Raw genomic sequence first — 11,521 nt, 5'->3', positions numbered from 1 at the left:
CATCTGAAAACGCCACCTTTCGCTACTCGGTGGACGTTCAGTTGCGCTACTGGCGTGCAAATTCCGCCCTTCGCCGCCAATGAATACCAGTCAGCATGGGTGCACCAACCTAGGCGCCTGCTACGGAGGTCCATACCTAGCAGCGTTCGCTGATCGGTCGTTGAGGAGACACTATTGGTAGCCCGTTTGTTCAGGGCAGTCAGCTGCTCAGCAGTGGCACGTCTATTCGCCCGTATATACCTCGGTAGCCATCGTTCACCCTTGTCATCTTTTGGCCCATGGTGCACAGCAGTTGCTTCGGCGCCGGTTTTGGATAAGACCATTTTGCTATGCGCGGTATACTTTAACCACAGCGGTACACGAACAGTTTACAAACTTAGCCGTATCGGAAATGCTTCCACCCTTGCCCCAATGGCCAATGATCTTGTTCTTTTGGACATCAGATAAATCATTCCGTTTCCGCATCGTTACGACTGCACTGTTGTCCGCGTCCTCCAGATACACTTTCTATACTCTCCACTGCTAAAGTGCGCGTCATTTACGACGGCGGCCGAGTTTAGGTTCGTTCTGCGCATCTGACGTCACAAAACACAGTCAGCCAATGAACAAAGAACGACGTTGCCAGAGCTTGACTGCAGTGCAGAGCACGGACGAGCGTCTTCCATTTTAGAAACGTTCAGTCATAAATAAAATAATAGAACAAAAGCAATGTCTTGATAGCAGATTTTCTTTTATAAAAAGTTTGGAAAAAGCATTCTTTATACCAATTGCTTCATATTCTATTAATTAATTAAACCAAACAAGCAATAAGCCCCCTAATTCAGGCGATAGCAAGGAAAGGTGTTTGTATCATTCTCACGAACCGAATTGTTTATTTCCTGTTGTACTTCGACGAAACGTGAGTAATTCATAGTCATACCAACAGTGTTTGTCGGTATTTTGGGTGACATTTTAGAGTCTTCCAGCATGGCTGTTGAATGATGAACTGCGTTATCATAATGGTTAAGGTGCTTGGGTGTTAAGTGAATGGTTACGAGCTCAAACCTTGTTCGGTACTTAATATTTTCTTTACTTAAAAACAATATCGAAGTGTTTTACTTCATGAATTTTACTCGTTTGAATATAATTTTTTGAAATTTCTAGTGCTTTGTATCTTCGTTATAACCATAATAAGTTTTCGGTTTTTCTAATTTTGTCCTCCAATATTTCTTTGCACAGCAATTAAAAACAATGAAAAGGCACACATACAATATTCATGCTATCTGATTTGTTTGTATATCTTGTCTTCCGCAGTCGCTGTTTTACTATTGATATTGAGATATATTCTTTTGCGACAGTATTAAAAGTATTATTTAGAGCAGAATTTGAAATATATTCCTCTTCTGCAAATGTAATAAGCGTCTTATTTAGACCAGACGTGTTTTTCTCTTTTGAAGCATCTTCATTGGACAGTATTTTGTCTCCTCCACTGCCAAGTCACCTTTCGTAGTTTTGTGCTGTGGTAACACAATATTCAACGTTTGTGTTGGCTGACCAGTGTTTTAGCAAATAAATGCTGTTTGTGTGTTCCACACACAAAAATTATATTTGACATGGCTCAGAGCACTTCACTGATACACAGTATATTCAAGACCCAATGTTTTTGTAAGTCCACAGTTTTGTTTAATGTATTTTGCCTACTTCCTTTTGATTGATTGAAGTGCTTTAAAATGAAACCAAACGCGCCTGGTGTAAATAAAACTTTTATTACAATCGCGAAAGACGGAATATTTCTGAATATTACATACGACACCTATCTGGTACTTAAATTAAATGAGATATTGTTATACAGTAAATTTTATATGAAATTCAGGTATCTTGTCCACATTTCATTCTCAACATTGTGGCAACTAAAATCGACCATACGGAAAGTATACGCTATGGACTTTTACCTCTGCAAACTTTTCAAAATTTCGTGCAATGGTTTACTACATTTAATGCTGCACAATAACTGCGTTGAACATCGAAACAAAATTAAGTCTTTTATGGGGGAAGTTATCAGTCAAGAAGATATGTAAAAATCAAATTTTTGGGCCTAATACTTTTTGTGAAATCGAATGACAAGTGTGTCAAAATAGTCGGATCACCATGTGTCTGCACAGGCGAGCAGTGCAGTGATGACAAAATCGCACACAGCGCGGAATGCGGGGAGCACGTCTCTGTAGCAGCGAAAGGGTTAATGCGGCCGTGGTGGCTTTACTTCATAAATTGCGCGCTCCCCCCTAAACGTAAGTTTGCGAACTATACTATACTATGGCGCTGCTTCTCATGGCGCGTGCGTAGTTTGTAACTGGCAACGCAGCAATCTCCCGCGTCTGGGCGGGCATGCGCGAGCCGCCAAGATAATAGAATTGAACTATAGTGCTGCCATCTGCCATCTGTGAGTGGTTATGGAACGTTGACGTCAAATACAGGCGATGGTCACGTTAATGTGACTGGACCGTGTGGAAAAGTGAGAGTCTAGATTTTCGTATCTGCCTGTCATACGTAGGGACTTCAGAAAGTGAGTTGCACGTGTCGTCCCACGCTAAGATCATTGCACAGCAGAGATACATTGTCAGAAGAGAGTACATGTTCTGGGTTTCAAGCACAGGCATTTCTGGCGCGGTACGGATAATAGGTGCATCACAGTGTGCGAATGAAATGTGGCGGAAACTGGAAACAGCGAAACTGTGAATGCGCGGGTTGGTACAATTCTTGTGGGCAAAAGGTCTACCTTTCACACAGATTCTATGTGAAATTCTGGCGTCATACGAACCAAATGCACTGTCGCATCTCGCCGTAATGAACTGCTGCCAACAATTTGATCAAGGCCGCACAGACGTAGGTGGTGGGTGATGCTGATCGGGAGGTTCTCATTTTGACCATATGATTTCCATCTTTTCGTCAAACTGAAAGAACATTTGAGGATATTTTCTGACGATGAGGACATTCACACAGCAGTTCTCGAACAGCTCCATGACCAAGGAGCTGATTTCTGTCATCGAGGATTTGAACGACTGGTAGAATGTTCCGTCTGTCGGTTACAAAGACTTGGTAACTATGTTGTAAAATGGTATCACATATCTGTGTCAATATGTAATATAATGCAGAATTCAATAAAAGCTTCGTATCCCGCCATAGTGATATGTACCTTATTGTTTGAAGCCCCCTCGTAGGTCAACATATACTGTAGGTACAAATTTTTAGGATTTGAGGTCCGCCAATTAGCAAAACACCGTTTTTCTCGGTACCCAAACATGTTTCGGCACCAGTGTGCCATCATCAGTGGGTTTTCGTTTTTATTTATTCTTTACATTTGGTGAGCATACATTTTCTGGACCACTTTTGTGTTAACTATTACAGGTAGCTTCTCATGTTTTGGTGTGGCAAGCACTTCCATTCTCCACATCATGCTGAGATGTTGTGATGCATACGTAGCTATAACAAGTATTTTCCACAAATAACGTAGTAGAACGCTTTTTACTACACCAGAACACAGTACTTGCCACACGAAAACATGACAAGCTACCTGTAATAATTAACACAAAAGTGGCCCAGAAAATTCATGCTCACCAAATGTAAAGAACAAATAAAAACGAAAACCCACTGATGGTGGCACAGTGGTGACGAAACTTGTTTGGGTACTGAGAAAAACGGTGTTTTGCAAACTGGCGGACCTCAGATCGCAAAAATTTTAACTGCAAACACGGTCAGTACAAGGAGCTGCAAATCAAAAGATAGATATGTAGGTACAAACATCAGTTCTCTTACGGAACAGGACAGACCTTATCAGTAATTGAAGACTACCAGGGACAGTCGGAAAATGATGCCAGCAGCTTCGTTGAATCCAGCGCAAGAGTTCATTGAGTATTATCCAACGGTAATAATATTCTAATTAGTATTAATGATTCATCGCATGCCCCAAGAAAGAAGTCTGCAGCGGAATGTGGTTGCATCCAGTATTCTATATTCCTCTGTGATGAATATGTAAACATGTGGGAGAAATCACGTTGATGCTCAACATTTTACATCGAATTTCGAGCTTGAACTTCGGTACTCCTCCTGCTTTGTGTCGGATGCTGCGTCACGCATGTGATCCTCATGATTGTTGCCGAGAGAAAGGTGAAAGCTCGCCCGGGCTCCTCTCCATTCTTCGGTCAGGCCGTCATGGCGGGGACTTTCTCCTCTGCAACAAAAGCCTCCCTAGGACACGCGGCACGTCTCTGGAGTGTCGAGCACAGACGCTCAAGTCCGTCTGGTCATTGCCTCTTGCGGGTGGCCTAAGGGTCCTTTACGGTGCAGTGAGCAGGCTCAGGCAAAACGAGTTCTTCTGCAGCAGCCTACCCGCACCGTGTACTACTCGCCGTTAGACTTCCCGCTGCTGCTTGTCATACCGTTCCTGGCACTTGGTTAATACAGTGACACACTGAAACTGGTATTCTCTATTTTCCCAATGGCCGGTTTCCACGTGGTCTCTCTTCATGCGCTTAGGTTTTCTGCCATCCTCTTCAGGCTCGCGTAATTTCCGCTATCCTTTACGTCTCCTATCATATTGCATCTCTTCCTCCCTCTCAATCTCCTCCCACGAATTAGACGTTCCAAAGTGTCTCTTAGCAGGCACCCCCCCCCCCTCCCCCCCCTGAACGAAAGTCCATACCAGTTCTTCTTCCTCTCTCTTATAACCTCCAACAGTCTTCTCCTCTTAGTCACACTTTCCAACACTCTTTCGTTACTTTCTCTTCCCATCCAGCTTATCCCCTCCATTCTTCTTCATATCCACCAGATTTTTTCTAGTCTTTTTTCATCCCCTCGTCTCTTTGTCTATGTTTCTGTCCCACAGTGTGCCACATTCTAGACTAAACATTTGCTAAATCTATCTAGTTTGGCACATAACAATCTCCTCTTTCTATTGAATGCCTCCTTAGATATTGCAATGCGAGTTTTCACCTCGTGATGGCATCTCAGGCCTTCATTAATCATACTTCCAAGATACTTGGCTAATAATAGCTTATACTCTCTTAATATGTGTAAGTCTCCTTCCTTTTGCAGTCACCGTACCATTTTTGTTTTTTCTGCATTGATTCTCATACCGCATTCCACACAAGCATTTTTCAGACCTTTTAGCATTTTCTCTACAGTTCGTCCACTTTCTACCTCTAGTACCATATCATCAGCAAATCGTATACATTCTGTTCTCTTTCCACCAATACTCACTCCCCTTTTACTGTCTGGGCCTTTCACAGTAATGTCGTGCAGGTATAAGTTGAACAATAAGGGGGAGAGGCAACAACCTTGTCTAGCTCCTTTCCCAATGCTGCTTCCTTCAGACATTTCATTTGCAATCCTTACTCCTACTTTCTGTTGTAAATATAGGTTCTGTACTAGTCGTCTCTCTTCCAATCTACTGCTTTCCTCTTCAAAATATCCATCAGCTTGTTCCGTTGTACTCTATCGAAAGTTTTTTTCCAAATCAATAAAAACAGCATAAATTTCTCTACCTTACTCAATATATCTTTCTCGTATGAAAGAAACCATTTAAAATTAAGCTCATTACAAAATATTTGTCACTCCATTGAAACAGCACACTCACAGCATGACAGTAACGAGCCATCCTGTTTGGACGTGTGTGTGACCACACCGCCAATGAAGTGGCCTTATTTGTTTGTGTATTAACGTGGACGGTCCGTGTCATGTAACAACGAGCAGGAGCAGTGCTCGTAAGATGATTTTAACCGAAATAGTCCAGAGACGTGCGTCACACCATGCCAATGACAATCCATTTCACACCCGAAACGGATTACTGCTGTCAGTGAATTCTAGTCCGTCTCAAACAGTTTCCAAGCGATCATTACGGGCCGGCCGCGGTGGCCGAGCGTTTCTAGGCGCTTCAGTCCGGAGCCGCGCGACTGCTACGGTCGCAGGTTCGAATCCTGCCTCGGGCATGGATGTGTGTGATATCCTTAGGTTAGTTAGGTTTAAGTAGTTCTAAGTTCTAGGGGACTGATGACCTTAGATGTTAAGTCCCATTGTGCTCAGAGCCATTTGAAGCATTTTTAGATCATTAGGAGGGAAGTGGAAGCGCATGCAGTGGGCATTTTGAATTTAGTATCTCGCAAACGGCCGTCGCTCACAGCATCAAATAAAGCTGCGTCTCTTTAGTCCACCAAAAAACACAGAAACTGTACAGTAGCTGACGGAATACATGTAGTGTGGTCTGGCGAGTCGCGATCATCTCTTTTCAAATGATATAAGGCTTCGATGCACCGACCGCCCAACGAGTCGTTTAACCTGAAACCTATGGATGGTATAGTTCAGGCCTGATGCGGTTACGAGCTGTTATGGGTGAGCTCAGTCATTCATGTTACCGTCACCATGAAACAAGCTGTTAGTTTCAATATTTTCAATCGCCAAGTGTAGTCCTTTTTTCTACATTTTGATTACTGAGGTGACAAAGGTCGTGGTATATCTCCTAAAAAATATCATGTTGGACCTCCTTTAGCCCTGTTTTATGCAGTAATTCGACGTGGCATGGCCTCAACAAATCGTTGAAAGTCCCCTGCAGCAACTCTACGTCACGTGGGCTCAAAAACTCGTTGCAAATCCCCTGCAGAAATACTGAGCCATGCTGCCTCTACAGCCGTCCATAATTGCGAAAGTCTTGCCGGTGCAGGATTTCGTGCACAAACTGACCTCTCCAATATGTCCCATAAATGTTCGATGGGATTCATGTCGGGCGATCTGGATGGCCAAATCATCGATCCAGTTTTCCAGAATGTTTTTCAAACCAATCGTGAACAGTTGTGGCCCGGTGATATGACATCGTTGTTTGGGAACATGAAGTCCATGAATGGCTCCAAATGGGTTCCAAGTAACCGAGCATAACTATTTCCAGTCAGTGATCTGTTCTGTTGTAAATACAGCCCACAGCATTATGGAGCCACCAACAGCTTGCACAGTGCCTTATTGACAACTTCGGTCAACGGCTTCGTGAGGCCTGCGCCAAGACTCGAACCCTACCATTAGCTTCTACCAACTGAAATCGGAACTCATCTGACCAGGACACGGTTTTCCAGTTGCCTAGGGTCAAACCGATATGGTCACGAGCCCAGGAGAGGCGTTGCAAGGGATGTCGTGCTGTTGGCAAAGTCGTTGGTCGTCTGCTGCCACAGCCCATTAACGCCAAATTTCGCCGCACTATCCTAACGGACACGTTCGTCGTACGTCCCACATTGATTTCTGCGTTATTTCACGCAGTGTTGCTTGTGTGTTAGCACTGATAACCCTACGCAAACGCCATTGCTCTCGGTGCAGCCCGTCGGCCACTGCGTTGTCTGTTGTGAGAAGTAATACCTGAAATACGGTATTCTCGGCACAGTCTTGACAGTGTGGATCTCGGAATACTGCATTCATAACGATTTCCAAGGCGGAATGTCCCACGCGTCTAGCTCCAACTACCATGCCGCGTTCAGAGTCTGTTCATTCGCGTCGTGCGGCCTTAATCATGTCGGATTTCTTTTCACACGAATCACATTAGTACAAATCACAGCTCTGTCCATGCAGTGCCCTTTCATACCTTGTGTGCTTGATACTACACGTGTCTGTATATGTGCATATCGGTATTCCATGACTTTTGCCACCTCACTGAAGACATTCATTCCCGTGTAACAAGCCATGCCCACAGGGTACCACGCATGCACTTCTTATTTGACGGACACACAGGCGTCCTGTCGCACCTCGACTAGTCCACTAAATCCTCTGACTTTAATCCCATAGAAAATTTGTGGAAGTATTTGTAACAGTTGGCTAATCGTAGTGATCAACGTCCCCGTAATTTGGTTGCTCTACGGGATGTAATCATCAATGTCTGGCTTCAGCTGGATGTGGCGTACCTGGAGAGCTTGTGAAGTCTCTTGCTCGTCGAGTGAATGGATTATTATGTAATATATCTGCTTAGTTATTTACCAGGTTCCGTGGGACCATGAGAGCCAAAGTCACTTGGTCGTGGTTAACGGACTGCATATTGTAAAATTTGTGAACAAAGATTTAAAGAACTGATAAAATACGAATAAACACGTTACCGAGAAAAGTTCTCAGTTGTTGCGAAGAAGTCTTTGCAGAGTAGAAGGAGTCTGCCCCAAGGAATTTTTTCTACTTGGATTTGAGTACTTGTGGTTTATCACCCGATTTTATTTTCAGTTTTGCTGCAAGCGTATTGAAAGCGAAATTCGCTGAATAGGCCACAGTCCACACTATTCTGCACAATGGTGAAGAAAGTGCTATCCAAATGTATATCGCTTTTTCGTCTAGTGTTTACTGAATGACTGTTGCAGTTTCTTCTGAATGAGTATTGACAACAACAGATCGTATGATTGGATATGTGTAGAGAGACGGCAGCGTTAGAATCTCGAGAAAACTGAATAGCGGCTTGCAGGGAGTTCACGAACTGACCCCACATGTCAACCTGACCGCTTATTTCGGGCTAAGAATATTCTTGCTGAGTTTGCAGAGCTCACCCAAAGTATAACACCGTACAAGAAAATAAAGTTAAAGTGAGCAAAGTAATCAAGTCTTCATGTTTCAATGTCAGAGACAGTTGAGCTCATTCTTAAATTAAAGATAGCAGCGTTCTGTTTCTGCACAAGATCTTGAACGAGATATTTCCAAGGAAACCTTCCATCTACCATCAGTCATAATAATTTAAAATGGTCGACTTCGTTGACTACTTGATATCCTTAGAGAGTAAAATTTCGATTTTATAACAATCCTGTGTTAGAAAATGTATGCATTGCTTTTTGTTACAGTTAAGCATTTATCTGTCCTCTGAAAACCATGTGCTGATGTTACTGACTACCCTATTTGCTACATAATTCATGTTACGTTCAATGTTTTTCGCCTCAAAACTTGGGTCATGTAACAAAAAACAATTTTTGTCATGTTTAGTGGCATACCGTTGATACGTATCAAGTAAAGCAATGGAACCAGAGCATAATCCTATGACGCCCCTCTTCTTTGCAAGGCCCCAGTGATATTGAGACCTCTTCCCTATTTGTTAGTATTGGAAGACAGCCTTCTGCTTACTTACTTCTTTCCATGTATGAAGTGAACCATTGTTGAGCTTTTTCCCCAACCCCGACATGTTCCAATTCATCCTAAAGTTTTGTGTGATCTAACACAACAGAAGGCTTTTGTTAAATCAAAGAAAATACCTGTTATCCTCAGCCTATCGTTTAGCCCTGTTAGTGTTTCACACAAAAAAGAATAAATATCATTTTTTGTGAATATTTCCTTCTTGAAGCCAAACTGCGAGTCTGACAGCAAATAACCTGTAACGAGATGTGCCACCATTCTCCTATACATTGCTTTCTCAAAAACTTTTGAAACCACTGGTACCCAAGAAATTGGCCGGTAATTGTCTACGTTACCCATTTTGCCCTTTTTATAGGTGCTTTCATTAACCAATTTTTCACTCTTTCAGGAACCTGAATGCACCTGAAAGACACAGGTGACTCGGTGCACAACTAATATATGGTGCACTGATCTTCATAAGCCTACTTGAAATTTCATCATACACATGGGAGTCATTAGTCTTTGATGAAATAATTGATTCAGTTTCACCTTTGCTTGTTTCGTGTGGCTGCACGTGATTTAGTTGTCTCGGAACAGCAGTTTTTTCTTTCCTATAACACAAAAAAGAGATTAACTACTCAAAAATCGCGTGGTTTGTGGTTTTTCTGTTGGAGTTTAGCGCCTGAGATATTTGAAGGAAATTTTTTTTATCCACAGTAGTGATTTCCATTGGAAACATCGGCAGCCCGTAGTAGTCGCTATGGCAACTAATGACGCTTGGTACTGCCAGCCTAGCGTCCGTTGTATGAGGTGGTGCAATCGTTAACACAGGATTTAGGGGTCAAATAATTCCCGAAACGACTTATGAAGAAGTTGGAATTTTTTCTTGAACTAGCCCACGCCAAGTATCTTCTTTTCCCTGAGCTACCGTTCCATCTCTAAGGCTGTCGACGTCAGTGGGAATTTGAGTAGTTACCTACCTACATATTCAATTTGTATAACACATTAAAAGGAAAGCGGTCATATTCCTGAGTAGTCTGTACCTCGAAATCTGATCGGATCTTTGAAATCATGCAAAGGTTTTTAGGTTGGTGACCTAACTTAAGGAGATGAATCGCTTAGCTCGAGCTGAAATAAAGCCCAAATAGTGAGCAAGCGACTGTTGCGATTCTGTATATACACTCGACTAGAGGTAGGCATGATAACGTTGTGTTCTCGGTATTAATGCCGGTCAAGGATGCCATAAACTGCAAGACGTTTCTTACAACAACTCTTGTGTCTGTAATTTTCAATTACATTGACGAATTTGTCCGTGAAAGAGGTAACGTTTCAGTAAGGAGAACAACATTAAAAATATTTTGAACTGATCTTCCTCAGACCCGTCTGTGTCTTCCCAACGTCACTCCAAATTAACTGCAGTTTCGGTTTAAAACAGCCTGGGATCTATACGTTGGACACATGTGAACTTACGACTTAATTTCCTCGTTTAGCGAAAGTCATGAGCTGCTAGAACTTCATCTTTGATTTGTTTGTATTAACGTCACATTCTTATCCTTTTTTTTATATAATAAGTGTGAATTGATTTGCAGAAACGCTAAATGCTGAAATAGAAATTTTGTTGCTTATGTTTCAGAATGGTAGCACAGTGAAGTAGAAAATTTAGAATCACGCCAGGAATCAAGCATACAACCGCGAGGAACTGCCTGAAAGCAACTCTAAAGCTGACTGGTATGTCACAATGTGCCTAGTTACGTAGCTTAGTACTTTCTACCATAAGCTTCTCAAATTGAGCTTCCACTGCAGTTGTTGGAACTGTTGGCTCAACATATGAAGATAAGATCATCATCTTGTTGAATTCGGAAGCTTATAACTTTATTTCTATCAACGTTTGAAAGGTTTTTTTTATATCTCCACTTTTTTTACTATTCGGATACGTTTCGGCATCTGTGTATCAACTTCTAAAGTTTTCTTTTATTTTAAAAAAGTGCTCATTTTACTGTTTCTCTATGTCATTATTTTGAAGCTGACATTACAAAATGTTCTAAAATACTAACAAAGACAGGTAGCGAAACCAGCGCTGTCTTTTATTCAAAAATAAACCGAGAAACACAAAATATGGCATGCTGCTATCGGGGAGTCGAAAAGGGAAGATAAATGTATTTTGTAGAAGGAGGTATGCTAAATACCATACTCTATAAACTACGTTTAGATGTCACAACTACAGGAAACATTAGACTTAGACGTGTATAGCCGAAAAAAACGTTCTTCAACAAGAGTATCAAAACACAAGGTGGAATAAAGAAAGAAGTACTTGAAAACGTTCATCTGCAGTTCATCTGCAGTGCAACACGATGGAAGTGGGTTATTGTTAAACTGGACTTCCAGGAAAACGCTCGAAACTAAATGAGCTGATAAAGCATGAAGCGAACATGAA

This window comes from Schistocerca americana, chromosome 2, assembly GCF_021461395.2.
Source record: "Schistocerca americana isolate TAMUIC-IGC-003095 chromosome 2, iqSchAmer2.1, whole genome shotgun sequence".
Lineage (NCBI taxonomy): Eukaryota > Metazoa > Arthropoda > Insecta > Orthoptera > Acrididae > Schistocerca > Schistocerca americana.
This window is presented reverse-complemented; position numbering follows the sequence as displayed.